Source organism: Camelus bactrianus, chromosome X, assembly GCF_048773025.1.
Source record: "Camelus bactrianus isolate YW-2024 breed Bactrian camel chromosome X, ASM4877302v1, whole genome shotgun sequence".
Taxonomy (NCBI): Eukaryota; Metazoa; Chordata; class Mammalia; order Artiodactyla; family Camelidae; genus Camelus; species Camelus bactrianus.
In genome coordinates this window covers 57873799-57889699 of record NC_133575.1, presented here as the reverse complement: position 1 = coordinate 57889699, position 15901 = coordinate 57873799, and the positions used below count along the sequence as shown (strand labels likewise).

The 15901-nt window shown below is 40.0% G+C and overlaps 1 long non-coding RNA gene across 1 annotated transcript; it reads left to right on the top strand.

Moving 5' to 3' along the window:
- Window positions 1-358: 358 nt before the first annotated feature.
- Window positions 359-15672, top strand: LOC141576268 (uncharacterized). The gene is made up of 5 exons (XR_012504576.1): window positions 359-832; window positions 7671-7783; window positions 8400-9216; window positions 11996-12122; window positions 12369-15672. It is a non-coding gene; the product is annotated as an uncharacterized LOC141576268 (long non-coding RNA).
- Window positions 15673-15901: the final 229 nt, after the last annotated feature.

The window sequence follows — 15901 nt, the reverse complement described above, 5'->3', positions numbered from 1 at the left end:
ATTGAGAAGGGAAGGAGAAGATAGGAGAAAATTAAAAGAGAATAAGGAGAGGGTAATAGAAGAGAGGAAATAGAGAACTTCAAAATTTTAACTGTATATTCTGAAAGGGAGAATAGTGCTTAAAGAGTATAGATTCTGGAACCAGGTTGCCTGGGGTAATAGATAGGCTCCATACTTACAAGCTGGGTAATTATCAATTAGTTACTTCACCTCTTTGAGCCCCAGTTTCTTCATCTTTAATGTGGGGATGGTAGTGCCTATTTCATAAGGTCCTTACAAGGATGAGCCAAATTAATCCATAAAGCACTTAATGAAAGGTCTGAGCATAGTAATAAGCACTCAGTCAACATTGACCAGGTACTGTTAAGTGCTTTATGTACATGTTACTGAACTGTTACAATGACCTAGATGTCGTGTATGGAAGCAGATGGTTACAGAGCCCCTCCCTGTTGTGCTACAGTTGTTCTGAATTTTATTGCCCTCCTTTTACAGTTGAGGAAAATGAGGGTCAGAGAGATGGTTTTCCTTAAGGTACCCTAGCCATATAGGGATGGTCTGATTCCAAAGCCCAGAAAGCTCTTCCTACTCTAGAGGGAGAAGAGAAAGAAAATAGAAAGAAGACAGCCATTGCTGGGTGAGGGAGGAGGCAAGAGGGGACTACATTGGGTTTTATCTCTAGCAAGGGCCTGAGATACCTTTGGGGCCAACGCAGGGCCAGGCCAGCAGAAGGCAGAGTGGGTGGAGCTGAGCCAAGGGGGAAGGGATAAAAGCCAGGTCCTGACCACAGTACCCACCCACCCGTCGTTCGTTCGTCCTCAGTGCAGGGCAACAGGTAAGAACTGCTTTCAGTCTGGTGCCCTCTTTCTTGGTCTGCTTGCCTACCTCAAAGCTGTATAGGCTGGCTCTCCAGCCTGACTAGATCTGACTTTAATCTGTTGCTTAGAATCTGTCACTCTTATTTTCTTTTCCCCCTGCTATGTCTCTTTCTGTCTTTCCCTGTTTACAGCTTTCCTTTGTCTTTTTCCTCCTTGTTTCCTCTCTTTTTTAGTTTTCAAGATGGCTCACTTCATTGCTCTCTGACACTATAGCTTTCTCTTATTTTTCCTTTGTCTGAGTTCTTTATGTATCTTTTCCTCTAAATCTCTCTCCTTTCCATCTCTTTCTTTCTACTCTGTATCTCAGTCTCTGTATTTCTGTCTCTTCCTTTCCTTCTGTGTCCCCCAGGAAGATGTCTTGATATTTCTTCTGGCAATTCTCCATTCCTCCCTCACTTTGACTCCTTCTCTCTGCTCAGCTGACAGCACTGCTCAATGGGTCGGAGCCCAGGGGGCCAGAGGTAGGAATAGAAAAATAAGTGAATGTGGGGATGATGGGAATGATGAATTGGGTAGGGAGAGATTTGAAGGAATTGAGAGATGAGTAATTAGCAAAAACAAAGGGAGAAGGTAGGAGAAGAATGTTGTGTCACTAAAAGGGCCCAATGCTGAAACTCAATAGATTTGTATTCTCACAGTGTGAGACCCTAGGCAAGTCCTTCACACTCTGAGGAAAAGGGCTTTGCCTATGATTTCAACAACCTCTTCTAAGTTTGATTTCGTGGTCTTGTAAATGTTTCCATCTCTAAGAATTTCTGATTTTGATTCCAGGTATCTAAAAGACTCTGTGATTCTTCCGTGATGGGGAGAGGGTGCTAGGAAGGGAAGTAAAGCCTGATGATTCCAACTCCTGAAGAGAAGTGACCACATCTCCTCCAGACTTAATTGATTATTGCAAAGCAGGCCACAAAGGGGAGAGAGGGGGCAAAGAACACTGCAATGAGTGTTTCCGGCTCTCTTCTCGGGTAGAATTGTGTTGGCCCCTCTGATCTCTGGAACTGCAGATTGGCTGTTGACATCAGAGAGGATTTTAAGGTGTAGGGAAAATCTTGTAGTAATGGTGTCACTTGGTCCAATAAGTTATCTTTTGGGGTGAAAGCATTGTTTTAAGAAGACCCCTAGTAAAGACTGCTACACAATGATTGCATAAGTTGTTAAATGGTAGAATGAATGAATGAACAAATGAATGAATGTTCCTCAGTGCCTGAAATTCCACTTCAGTTAGAAATTTGTTTCTTTGGTAAAGGCACTGGTCACAGTTCAAAATCAAATGTCCCAGAAAGGGACCTGTTAGTGCAGCAGAGTGGATTGATGTCTGGGGTCAGGCTCTCAGTCAGGAGAATATGTAGTAATATTTGAATCATAGATCCATAGTGGTTAAGTTAGGAGGCTCTGGAACCAGATTAATTAGGTTCAAATCCTGTTGCTGCTACTTACCAACTCTGTGACCTGAACAGGTTACTTAATCTTTTGGGGCCTCAGTTTGCTCATCTTTGAAATAAAGTTGATATTAGTATATACCTCACAGGGTTGTCATGAGGATTAAATAAATCAATGTACGTGAAGCATTTACAGAGGGGTCGGGCACAGTGGTGAGACCTCTGTGAGTTTGTTAAAATCTGATGGAACCTATGAAATTATCTAGTCGAATGTCTGTGGAGAAACTGAGGCCCAGAGTGGGAAAGTTCAAAAGCCCAAGGTCACATAGTAATTTGTAACAGAATAAGGAGAAGAATTAGGATTGAGACAAGAATCAGGGTAACAGACCTGGTCTGGTGTATTCATGATGTTACTTCCCTTGGCTGTATCTTCACTTTCCCTACAAATAAAATGTAGAATATGAAAATAGTAGATAACATTTTTTCAGTATTTACTCTGGGATAGGCACTCTTCTGTATACTTTACATAGATTATCTTACTGAATCTTCAATATTGAACAAGACTGTCCTTGTTATTACTATATTTTAAAGATATAAGACATAGAACAGAGACATGATTTTTCTAAGGTCCAGAGCTAGTCAGTGGTGGAGACAGGATTCAAATGCAAGTAGTCTGGCTCCAGAGGCTGTGCTCTTAGTACCCTAAATTGCCTAAAATACTCACTTGATTCAATTTTGCTCACTCCAATCTCATGATAGGTAGTGAGGTAGCATGGAAACAGAGCTCAAGGTAACTAGACTACAAGGTTATGGGTCATTAAGTTGGGCAGGCAGGGTGAGGCAGGGCAAATTCCAGGAAAAGAGTATCAGAACAGATAAATTGAAACTGAAGCTTGAAAGAATTTGATAATTCAACAAATTCCAAGAAGTGGTCTATGTTTTCCCAGGTCTCTGAGAATATCATGGCTAAAAGTCCCTTAGAGACGATGTATATATAGAACTTCTGTTTATAACCTGGTGGGGGGGACTCACCATCATCCCAAGGCAGGACTAGACTTTGCTTCCAATCTTGGAGGTTTTCCTTCACATTACATACCCCAATTTTGCTGTCATTATTATTGTTAATGCTGGGGAAAGGAATTTGCAGGAGCCTGGAACCTGGCCATCTGCCTTGCCTGCCTCTCCCTGGGACATCCACCCTGCTTCACCACCAATAGCCCCAGCCAGATGCTCAGACATGATTCTAGAAAGGAACTCCTCTTCTCTCCCACACCCTGGTCTCAGCTTGGGGAGTGGTCAGACCCTAAATGTGATAAACGCTGGGGGCTTTATCTGTGTTCTGCAGGCTCAGCTCCACGATCTTGAGCCTTTGCAAGCAGGCAGGGGAAGGGAAACTCGTATCTCTAGATATGAAGTAGGCATCAAATCCAATTCACTACCTACCATATGAGTTAGAGGCAAATTCCTTACATTTGACAGCTGATGAAAGCTGAGACCCAAAGAAGATAAGTTACTTTCCAAGATGTGCAACAGGGAGTTGGGGAGCTGGAATTGAAATGAGAAAAGCTAACATTCATTGAAAACTTACTATGTGCCAGGCACTGTCCTACAGTCTTAATATGAGTTTCATTTAGTCCTTTCAACACCGCTTGGCCTTTCCCAGTTTCAGGAACTACACTCCCTACCCCCTGTACCGACCTATGCTCCTATGACAGCCTGTGAGAGTTGGAGGGAGGATGCTCTGGGGTGGAAGAAGAGGAAGAGATTGCTTTGTGAGTTAAGGGGAGGGTGCTTGCTCTGTGAGATCTAGAAGGGAGGGGTATTGTTCTGTAAGAGGTAAAGGAGGTTGCCATATTGATGACACGGCCACCAGTTCCTCCTGCTCGCTTGTCCCCCACAACATAAGGCCCTATATGTTAGAGGTGCTGTTAGGTTCTACTCAGTAGCTTTCCTGGTGGTGGCAGAGCCTTAGTCTTCCCACATTCCTCCACCTCTGTCCCATTGTCCTGTCCCATATCTTTTCTCACCCTCTGATGCTGGATCTCCAGTTTGCCCTTTTTCTTTCTTTTCTTTTTAAATTGAAGTACAGTCAGTTACAATCTGTCAATTTCTGGTGTACAGCACAATGCCCCAGTCATGAATATACATACATATATTCATTTTTGTATTCATTTTCATTAAAGGTTATTATAAGATCTTGAACATAGTTCCCTGTGCTATACAGCAGAAAATTTTTTTAAATCTGTTTTTATATATAGTAGCTAACATTTGTAAATCTCAAACTCCCAAAGTTATCCCTTTTCACCCCCTTTCCCTGGTAAGCATAAGATTGTTTACTACGTCTGCGAGTCTGTTTTCGTTTTGTAGGTGAGTTCATAGTGTCCTTTTTTTCCTTTTTTTAAAGATTCCACATATGTGTGATATCATATGGTATTTTTCTTTCTCTTTCTGGCTTACTTCACTTAGAATGTCAATCTCTAGGTCCAACCATGTTGCTGCAATTATTTTATTCTTTTTCATGCCTGAGTAGTATTCCATAATATACTAGTGTATAAATATGTGGTGTATAAATATCCTATTACCCAGTCATCTGTCGATGGACATTTCGGTTGCTTCCATGTCTTGCAGTTTGCCATCTTCTTTTCATCTATTTCCCCCTCTTGCTCTCTCTAGCTCTCCTTTTCTTTGTATTTCTCAGACCTCCCTCATCCCAATCCCCAACCTACCTTAACCACCTCACTGTCTCAATCCTTTGATCTTGTCTCTACTCCCTTGTCCCTTCACTCAGTCTCACTCTCCTCTCCCTTAGTAGAGCCAACTTCCTCTTCCCATAACTCTTCCTTATTGTTCTCCCCAACCCCCATGATCTCTGACAGCATTTCTCCTTTATCTTTGTACCTGACTGACTCTACACCTGCTGGATTCTCCCCTCTCTTGCTTTCAGTTTTCTGAGTCTTTGTATATTCCTCCGTGCTCATTGATCTCTCCTTATGTCTCTTTTGTGTCCCTCTGTCTATCTGTCTCTGACTCTACCTCTAACCTGTGACTCAGTCTCTCTCTCTTGCTCTCCTTCTCTCCTCCTCTTCTTTCATTCTCTTTCTCTCATCTCAGTCTCTTTCCCAGTTCTTCTGTATTTCCCATCATCCTCTTGTCCTCCATTTTTCTGGATCAGTCCTCTTCTCCCTGTTCTTATCTCTACCTGTCCCTTTTCCTTCTGGCTTTGATCTTTCTCTTTCCCAAAATTTCTGTTCTCCTAATAACTCCACCACTACCGCTACACCTTTGTTCTCTATTACTTTCCTACTTTTATCTTTCCTATTTTTTCTTTTCTTATGACTCTTCCCCTACTCTCCTTCTCTTTCCTCCATTTGGGTCCTTATTGATTCATTAATTTACTCCCAAATTCAACAAATATTTATTGAATGCCTCTATGTGTATTTGATTATTTTATTCTGATTTTCTCTCTGCCCCCTTTCTCTCCTCTGTCTTAGCCTCCACCTCTTTCATTCAACCATAGATTTGTTTCCTAGACTCCCTGGGTCTTGCTTTCACCTACTCCTCTCTCTATGCTTTTCCTAAAGCCAGGGGGAAATCCAACGACAGTAAAATGCCAGTCTGGTGGCACATGGTGCCCATTTGTCCTATTCCCTATATGGCTATGGTACCTTAAGGAAAACCATCTCTCTGACCCTCATTTTCCATTTCTTTATGTCATGTCTTTATTTCCTTAGTCAATGTTTTGTTCTTCTCCACATATAAATCACTTCTTTGCTCAGATTATTGTATTTTATTTATTTTTTTGGTTGCAATTGTAAAAGTGTTTGTTTCTTTATTTTCCATTTCTGATATTTCATTTTTAGTGTAAAGAATTGCAGCTATTCTCTTGTTAGTCTTGTATCCTGGTACCTTGCCCAGTTCTTTTATTAGCTCTAGTAGTTTTTGTGTGGAGCCTTTAGGTTTTTCTATATATAGTGTCATGTTATCCACATATAGTAACAATTTTACCTCTTCTCTTCCAATTTAGATCTCTTTTCTTTTTCTTGTTTCATTGCTATGCTTAAGACTTCCAATAATATATTGAATAGAAGTGGTTAGAGTTGACATCCTTGCCTTGTTCTGGATTTTAGTGGGAAGTCTTTCAGCATTTCACCATTGAGTATTATGCTGGCTGTAGGTTTGTCATAAATAGCTTTTATTATGTTGAGATATGTTTCCTCTATACACACTTTGGTTACGATTTTTATCATAAGTGGGTGTTGAATTTTGTTAAATGCTTTTTCTGCATCTATTGAAATATCATGTGATTCTGTCCATTCTCTTATTGATGTGGTATATCATATTTATTGATTTGCATATGCAAGGCTAATTGTTTTGTAATGAGAGCATAATGAGCAAAATGTTACATTCAGATGCCAGAGATTACTGCCTTTTCCCACCTATCATTGTCTGTCTCCAGGAAACTTGTCACCTCAAAATGTGTTTTTCTTATCAGTCTGGAGGTTCCTGCTTTCCTCTGTCTGCTCAAGTCTCCTGTTGTTCACAAGATGTGTGATTTCCTAATATTTGGCCTGTGCCCCACTTTCTCTGCTCATATCTAGCTGCCTTTTTAACTATATTAATTAATTAACTATTTTAATTATCTTTGCATATGTTTATATCAGTTTCTTGTAAATAGACTTTACTAAAATGCCTTGAGCCACAGGACATTTCAGATATCTGCTAGTGTTTGTGGATACTTTTTCAGGATGGGTGGAGGCATATCCCACACAGATAGAAAAAGCCTCCGAAGTGGTTAAAGCTCTCTTTAAAGAAATTATCCACTTATTTGGACTGCCTAATACTCTTCAAAGTGATAATGGGCTGCTTTAGTCTCTAGCATAACCCAACAAGTATGTAAAATTTTGCAAATTGCCTGGAAACTACATTCATCCTGGAGACCACAATCCATAGGGAAAACTGAGAAAATACATTAAAAAGGAATATTGCTAAAATCTATCAAGAGACTAATTTAACTTGGGATAAGGCCTTGCCAGCTGCCCTGCTATGTATAAGCGTGGTTCCCAGAAGCAGGCCTAAATTAAGTCCCTGTGTAATATTGTGTGGTAGGCCATTACAGGTGTCTCCCCAAGCTGGAGAATCTATAAATGTTCTAAAATACCTAGCAGTTTCCTATTATGTTAAAAATTGGGGCACTGTGCTAAACTCTGTTCATGAGTTTGCTTACAACAAGTTTGCCTATCCAATTGAATTAGTCTTACATCTTTTCCAACCTGGAGACCAAGTCCTGCTTAAAACCTGGAGTAAACAAGTTCCTGCATATCAGTTGACTGCAAGGTGGACAGGACCATATGTGGTATTATTTACAGGGCACTTGTCTGTCGAGTTAGCTGGGGGTAAAGCCATGTATTCATCACAGGTGGATTAAAGCAGCACCACCATCATCAGAAAATGACTCAACTCCTGAGAGGCCTGGGGAGTGATGGGTTTGTGAACCCTTAGAAGACTTAAGGTTACTCTTTTAAAAAAAAGGTAAGTATTGAGATTATAATTTAATTGTAGCTGGTAAAGGTCAACTTATTTGTTTAATCTTGTCCAAGTAAAGAACACAGGGAATCTAGTGTAATTATGATACAGTCTCAAAAATAAAATCAATTGACATGTATTGGGAAAAGGAACCCAAAATCCCAAGTTCAACAAAGTACTAAGAGGTTTCATCAGGTTCATGTAGTTGTAGATAAAGAAGAAAAGAGGATTGTACGACTGACTAAAGATTTAAGGAATGTTCCCCGTCCAAGGCTGATCAATTCCATTCCATGATCACCTCCTCATTTTCCTTGTTCAGCAGGAAGTAGCCAGTACAGTTGTTGCCCCTTTTCCCATATGATTGTGGAATGGACATTAACAGTGTGAAATTGTAATAGAAAAGAACAAATCTGACTCCATATTAGATCTGTTCCTTTGGCTTTAACCCTATGCTCTATTTCCTGGGCTGGTTCTATACCTTTTGTAAAGGAATGTTGTCTGGAGCCTGAAATATACAGGATAGCCTATTCTCAAGGCTCTGACCTTTAAGGGTATTAGCACTTTTCCATTCATACAAAGATAAAAAACTACAGAAGAGAAAATAACATTTGTTTTGTTGGAGATTTACAGAGACACCATGACCTGACCCATGTGGACAGCTGCAAGGACAAAGGATTTCTACACCAAGAAGTTTGCAACAATCAACCATAACCCCTCCACTTCTTAGTATAAAAGAAGCTTGAATTATGACTTGGGGAAGATGGTTCTCCAGGACATTAGTCTGCCATCTTCTCAGTCTGCTGGCTTTCAGAATAAAGTTATTATTTCTTGCCCCAACACCTCATCTTCTGATTCATTGGCCTGTTGTGTGGCAAGCAGAATGTGTTTAGACTTGGTATCCTTACCACCATCAATTCTCTGGTTTAGCTGACCACACTAAAGAAATTATTAAGAACCTGATTAGCAAAATTTGTACAGGCTCTCCAAATACCTTGGCCAAAAGCATTGCTGTTGGTCCTTCTAAATCTCAGATCCACACCCTTTTTGGAACTCATAAACTGTCACCTTTTGAGACAGTCACAGGATACCCAATACACTTGACTTCTACTTCTTTTGATCCACAACTGATGAAAAGAGAGATGCTCCAATATTGTAAAGGCCTAGTTGCTTGTATTAAAAATAATCATGCTTTTGTAGCACAATCTTTTCACAATGTTCTCTCAGGAGATGAAGACCTTCAACATCATACCTTGCAACCTGGAGATTTTGTCTATTGGAAAAGACTCTTCCAGGAGAACTCTCTTCAACCTTACTGGAAAGACTTCTATGAGTTACTGTTAACTACCTTTGTGATGTCAAATTCCAAGGAATAGAGTCCTTGATTCATGTAGAAATCTTAAGAAATTACCAAATTGTGACTGGACCTGAACACAATCTAGGTAAAGTAAAGATTTCCTGGAATTGAAGCAGATTACATGTGATAGGACAGCTTTTCCATGGTATCCAGGCCAGGCCTGTTGGAAGTTTGTTGCTAAGCCTTTGATGATAGCATAATGTTTCAGATGATGGCCAATGTCTATGTTATTGATAACATATTCACTTTAGTTAAAAAAATATGTGCCTGAGAGTTTTCCCTCCTACCTCTCCTTGTTACTCTAATATAACCTTATAGATCTCCAATCTGTGCACATTCCCTCTGACATGAGACACTGTACCCAGGAAAGGTCTTTCCTGACATTAAGGGATAAAAAATAAAGCTGTTGAAACTAGGAAACTTGACTCTTGACCAATGATGCTTTTGGAGAAAGATCTTGATCCAAAGTGGGAAATGTAAACTTAATAAAGAGTAACCTCAATTAAATAGAGTTAGGAAACCAGAGGGGGTGCTCTAATGCTCTGTGAAAATAACAAGGTCCATAGGAAGAAGAAAGAGTGCCCTTCTTTCCCGACAAGGACTCAGCCAATGAAAAGCCATGGACTTTTTCTTTACTATAGCCCTCCCACTTCTTTTCCTCTCTATAAAAGTATTCTCCTTCCGCTGCCATGCAGAGGCTTGCATGTGGCTCACCATGGTTATAGACCCTGAATTACAATTCTCTGCTGATCCCAAATAAACCCATCTTTGGTGGGGAAATATCTGGCAATCTATTTCAAATCAACATAGTCTGGGATACAAAATACCCTCAAAAAATTCACAATTATTAATACATGTTGCTATAAAACTATATGATGGAATGTAAGTTTCATCTTCAAACCTTCTCATTAAATTTCAGATAACTATGTTTGTACAATCAAAAGTTAATTAATACAGACTGGAACTCTTAGGAAAACAGGTTAGCAGGCATATGTGGCCTCTTGTTTTCTTGGCATCCTATGGAGAGCTGTGCTAGAGCTGGACTGTAACCCATGTTATAAATTGTTCTGCTATAGTTATCTCCCTACTCTGCTCTTATTTTATGAGATGTGTGAGAGTTGCATTGCATGCAGGATGTAATTTTACCTCAAATATAAATAATTCTGAGCTAAGATGCCAGAGAGTTTAGGAAGGAAAATTAAGACTGCCAAGAGCACCTGTGGTTACCCTCTCTACTGAGGCAGGAAAAACAGCCTATGCTGCACACGCCCAACTCTGCACATTCCTATTGCTCTGCACTTCTGTTGCTGCACGTGTGTCTTGCTGTCAGTGTTCTGTGTGCAAAACTGTGTAGAGGGAGATCTTCCTGCAGTCTTCATTCTTTCTGACTGGCTGAGACTGAACTAGTAACTAGTATATCCACATATCATTCCTCTCAGGTGTTTAAGTGTGTCTCTGTGTGTGAGGGGGAGCCAGCGGGTCAGGAGATGAGATCTGTGGCCTCCAATGAAGATGGTCCTCGAGGTCGTCATCCTTCTCACAGGTGTCTTGGCCACCTTGGCTTCCATGTGGTGGTGGGAAAGGGAGGACTGTGGGCAGCAAAGGGCAGAGAATCAGGTGAAGATGGGGTGAGTTTGGGGGGCATTGTTTGAGGGCTTTGAGTCTTAGAGACTATTGGAACTGCCGACAGAGCACAGAATTGTCCATCCACAGTGGGGTCCTGGGCAGGGGATGGGTTGGGTGGTCAAAAAAGGGCCTAGAAACAGAGAAAACTGGGATTTTAACTGTGTCCCAAGATTTGTAGTGCACTGAGCAGAGTGCCAAGGGAGAATTGGGCCCATAACTCACAGTAAAGTTGACTGTATCACAGCTAGTCACCTCTGCCATTGTAGTGCAAAAACAGCCATAGGCAATATGTAAAGGGTTGAGCCTGTCTATGTTTTTGGGCAAAATTTTTTATTACAAAGCCAAAGGGTCTGGTAAATGAGACTGTTCCAGAAGAAGTAGTCACTTGGGTTTTAATTTTCTAATGGTGTTTTCCTAAATGTTATCATGAAGGGGAATCCAGTTGTGAAACCAAATCTCATCAGAAAAGTCCTGAGTCTTCAACTTTGTGCCTTGTTGGCTTTGTTAGCTTGGCCATGACATAAGTGGTCTTATAAGCAGCAATATTTGGTGTGAATGGAAAGCATAAAAACTCATGATTGCCTTGGGACTTATTTTGAAGATATTTTCAAAGTTTAAAAATATTTAATGTCATGTAATTTGACCATAGAAGTTGTCAAATGATGCACTCTTAAGTGCATTTTCCTAGTCACAGTTTTCTAATTTCATTGTGAAATATGAATGGAAAAGTAAGATCAAGATCCAAATCTAGGGGGAAAAATTATCAAGGTTCTTTGCATCTGGTTGGACCTGTGGTTGTAATGAATTTAACATTTGATTGATATATTCTATCAGCAGGAATTAATTTTTGAGAAAATGCTGTTGAACTAGTATTGATATATTAATAAAGATGTTCCATGCTTATAAATGGAAATAATTGATTCTTATGAAGGAACAATTGATCTGGAGAATTACATTCTGGTGTTACCTGCATAGGTATGTTGTTATGTTCCCCAGAAATATGCCATATGTCTTCTTTCTCATGCTTATTAACAACAGATTGCATACATCTATTCCAGTGTAGATTAAAATAGTTTTCCAAGTTTTTTAGGGTAACTCTTTTCTTGGAGTAACTTTAATAAGTATATAGAATTGTATTGAAAAAATGTCTTTAGACATATTTACTATTAGATGCATATGTATATTTTGTATATGTATGTTATTGTCATGTCTTAACACCAATAATTTTATTTGCACAGAGACATCCACCCACCTAGACCCAGCAGCCCAGTGATAAACAACCTCAACAAGAGGAACCACCAACTGAAAGTCAGGATATGATACCCTGTCAAGAGAAAGAAGATGAAGGAGCAGCTTTGATTCAAGGTACGTGTGTGTGTGTATACACACTTATCAATATTATGTTTATTACCAACACTGAATTGTTTAGATTAAGTTTCAGATACCACTTACCTTAAGTACTTCACTATGTATCCTAAAAACAAAGAAAAATACATCCTCTTGGATAACTATTACACATTTTATTCAGGTAGTTTAACACTGAAAAGTGAAATTTAATATATAGTCTATATTCATATTTTTCCAGTTGTACCAATGATTTCCTTTATATAGTTTTTTCTGATCTAGAGTCCAGTCCAGAGGAGTTCCAGTCAAGATGGTGGAGTGGTAGGACCACGTGCTCGGCTCTCCCCATGACTACAATGAAACCACAACTGATTGATAGACAACGATTGAAAAAAAGAAAAAAAGCCTGGAACCTAGCAAAGATCGCCTTCAACTGGAAACATAAAGAGAACCACAGCAGGACAGTAAGAGGGGAGTGCTCTTGATATAATTGGGCTCCATATCCCCCAGCTTGGCAGCCCACAAGCTGAAGAATAATTAAGTTGTAGAGGCCCTCCCACAGGAGTGAGAGTTCTAAGCCCCATGTCAGGCTCTACAGCCCAGGGTTCTGGCACTGGGAGTAGGAGACCCCAGGACATCTGGTTTTGAAGGCCAATGGGGCTTAGCGCAAGAAGCCCCATGGAACTGGGGGAAACAGTGACTTCACTCTCTTGGGAAGTGAACACACAATCTCACGTGTGCCAGGACCAAAGGCAGAGGCAGTGATTTCATAGGAACCTGGGCCAGGCCTGCCTGATGGTTTTGGAGGGTCTCCTGGGGACATAAGAGATGGCTACAGCTTACCCAGGGGACATAAATGCTGGTGGCAGATATTCTGGGAGTGTTCATCTACATGAGCTTTCCTGGAGGCTGACATCTTGATTGGATCATTAGCACCAAGACCTAGCCCCACCCAACAGCCTGTAGGGAAGCCTCAGGCCAAACAACATACAGGGTGGGAACACAGCCCCACCCATCATCAGACTTCCTATGCCACAAAGGCCTCTACAGGGCCCTACCCACCAGAGGTCCAGGACCAAGCTTCACCCAGCAGTGGGCAGGCTCCTCCTGCCAGGACACCTGCATAAGCCTCTAGTCCAGCCTCATCCACCAGGGGCAGATATTAGAAATAAGAAAACAACAACTCCAAAACCTGTGGAAGGATGCCACAAACACAGTACAGAATCTACACTGGGACCGCCTGGACCCTGACTCATGGGTCCTAAGAGAGGAGTGTACTGCTGGGATGTATAGGACATCTCCCACAGAGGGCCACCTCTCCAACATCGAGAAATATAACTAACCTACCTAAAAATACAAATAGAAAGATAGACAACATGAGGCAGCAGAGGAATATCTCCCAGGACAAGGCACAAGGTTAAATCCCAGAAGAAGAAATAAGTGATGAGGAGACAGGCAATTTATCTGAGAAAGGGTTTAAAGTAATGATGGCCAATATGTCAGAGAACTCAAGAGGTGTATAGATGCACAGAGTAAAGTTTTTAGCAGAGTTGTAAAAAATAAAGAATACCCAAACAGAGTTGAAGAATAAAATCACTGAAATGAACAATACACTAGAAGGAACCAAGAATAGAATAAATGAGGCAGAATAATGGGTCAGTGAGCTAGAAGATAGATTAGTGGAAATCACTACTGCAGAACAGAAAAAAAGAAAAAGGAATAAAAAGGAATGAGGATAGTTTAAAGAGAACTCTGGGACAACTTGAAGTGCTCTAATATTCGCATTACAGGGGTCCCAGAAAGAGAAAAGAGAGAGAAAGGACCTGAGAAAATTTTGGGAGAGATAATAACTGAAAACTTCCCCAACTTGGGAAAGGAAACTGTCACCCAAGTCCAGGAAGTGCAGAGAGTACCACACAGAATCAACCAAAGAAGAACACACCAAGGCACATAGTTATCAAATTGACAACAATTAAGGATAAGGAGAGAATATTAAAATCAGCAAGAGAAAAGCAATGAATAACATACGAGGGAACTCCCATAAGGTTATAAGCTGATTTTTCAGCAGAAACTCTACTGGCCAGAAGCCAGTGGCATGATATATTAAAAGTGACACAAGGGGGAAGCTTACAACCAAGAATAATTTATCCAGCAAGGCTCTTGTTTAAACTTGATGGAGAAATCAAAAGCTTCACAGATAAATGAAAGCTAAAAGAAGTCAGCACTACCAAACCAGCTTTACAACAAATGTTAAAAGACCTCTAGTCATCAAACAATAAGAAAAGAGAACAAAAAGGAGAAAGACAGAAAGAGAGAGAGAGAGAGAGAGACTGACCTACAAAAGTTTGCTTTGGCTGTTCGGGGTCTTTTGTGGTTACTTATAAATTTGGGAATTATTTGTTCTAGTTCTGTGAGGAATGTTGCAAGTATTTTGATGGAGGTTGCATTGGATCTGGGGATTGCTTTAGGTAGTGTGGCCATTTTGATAGTGTTGATTCTTCCAATCCAAGAGCACAGGAAATCTTTCCATTTCTTTGTGTCATTTCAGTTTTCAGAGTATAGGTAATCTCCTTGGTTAAGTTTATTTCTAGGTATTTTTTTGTTTTTGATGTAATGGAAATATCCCTGTCAGTTAAAACATTCTGGTTTTTGAAGTGAAAAGAAAAGTGAATGAAGGGTCACAAATGGCAAAATATCCTTCTTTTTTATGAGTGAGTTGTATTCCCTTACATATATAAATGCTGCATCTCCATTATCCAACTATTGATGTGTACTTGGGATACTTCCATATCTAGGCAATTGTAAATAATGTTGCTGTTAATAGCAGGGTGTATGCATCTTTTTGAGTTAATTTTTATTTTGTGGTTGGCTTTATTTCTTTGATAACTATGTAAGTTTAAAAATCTAAAGCTCTAAATGTTCTTAGAAACAATGAACAGCACATATATGTAAATTAAAAAATATATACAGTAAAAAAGAAATGATCTAACAAGCCATGAAAGGCATAGAAGAAACTTAAAAGAAATATCACTAAATGAAAGAAGCCAGTCTGAAAAGGCTACAAACTATACGATTCCAACCAAGTGACATTCTGGACAAGGCACAGCTACAGAAACAAAGAAAAGATCATGGTTTCCAGGGGTTTGAGGAGAGGGAGGGAGCAAGGAATGAATAGATGGAGAACAAGGGATTTTTAGGGCAATGAAATTATTCTGTATGATACTTTAGTGGCTACATGTCATTACGAATTTGTCAAAGCCCATAGAATGTATAACATCAAGAGTGAACCCTAATGTAAACTATGGACTTTGGTTGATAGTAATGTGCCCGTGCTGGTTCATCAATTGTACCAAATATGCCACACTGAGGAGGGATGTTGAGAGTAGGGGAGTATATATGAGTGGGTGGGGAGGGCTATGTGCAAATTCTATTTTCTGCTCAATTCTGTTGTGAACGTGAAACTGCTCTAAAAGAATAAAGTCTGTTTAAAAAATTGAGTCCAGTCCAGTATCATGCATCACATGTAGTAGTCATGCCTATTTAATTTCCATTAGTTTAGACTAGTTCTTCAATCTTTCTTTGTCTTTCATGGCACTGGTATTTTTTTAATACAATGGACCAGTTGTTTTACAGAATGTTGATCAATTTGAGCTTGTTTCACATATTTTAAAAGACATTTATATTTTAAGCTATTCAGCTTAAATTGATAATCTTGTTATTTTGAGGAACCTGTCCTGCAACCTGAGCCCCAGGAACTGGCTCAGCCAAAGACTGAGAGTAGGCAAGGAAATGGTCCTGAT